The sequence below is a fragment of the Dreissena polymorpha genome, chromosome 11, assembly GCF_020536995.1.
Source record: "Dreissena polymorpha isolate Duluth1 chromosome 11, UMN_Dpol_1.0, whole genome shotgun sequence".
In the NCBI taxonomy this organism is placed as follows: domain Eukaryota; kingdom Metazoa; phylum Mollusca; class Bivalvia; order Myida; family Dreissenidae; genus Dreissena; species Dreissena polymorpha.
Window position 1 is genome coordinate 82,333,061 of NC_068365.1, and position 824 is coordinate 82,333,884.

Here is an 824-nt window from a genome sequence, read left to right on the forward strand (position 1 = left end):
CAAGTTTGAATCTGGGTAATCTGCGTCCAAAAAACAAGGTCACCAGCTCAAATCTTGTAAAATCTTTGTTGAAACTCTAGGCGCAAAATGTATGACTCTAGATGGAACTTGGTCAGAATGTATATCTTCTGATATTATAGACAAAGATTGAATCTAGGTCACAAGCGTCAAAACACTAGGTCACCATTTCAGATCTTAAAAATACCTTGTAACCATTCTAGAGGCCACTTTTATCACTCAATCTTGATGAAACTGTGTCAGAATGTTGATCTTGACAATATCTAGGACAAGTTCTTTTCTGGTCACGTGCGTTAAACAATTAGGTCAAGAGTCCATTAAGCAAACAACGAGATCACCAGGTCATGTTTTCGTCAATTGGTGTACATTGAAATCAGGTAAGCGCTTTAGGGCCATCATAGCCCTCTATTTTAATGAATTATATCAGTTTTTAATACTTTTTGATAATTTAAAATTTCGTTTGGCTCATGAGAAAGAGTTTGTTATTGGCTAGTTGTTTTATTATAATAGATTCATAAATTGAGCTTTTGAAAAATATTTGTCGCAAAAAGTAGTTTCGTTTTTCTGTTACAATATTGAAATTAATGCTTGTAATAAAGACAACAAAAGTCAAGTTACAATGATATCAAACAATTATGGATAAACTAGTGCTATCTTTATCAGAAACTACTAATAATATGATGACGAGGATGTGCAGACTGGTCTGGAGCTACGCTGTTTGCATATGGCATAATACCAATTTTCCCATGACGCGGGTAAATGATTATCTTTTTACTTGAATGACCAGGTCCATCGTGGCTGTACGA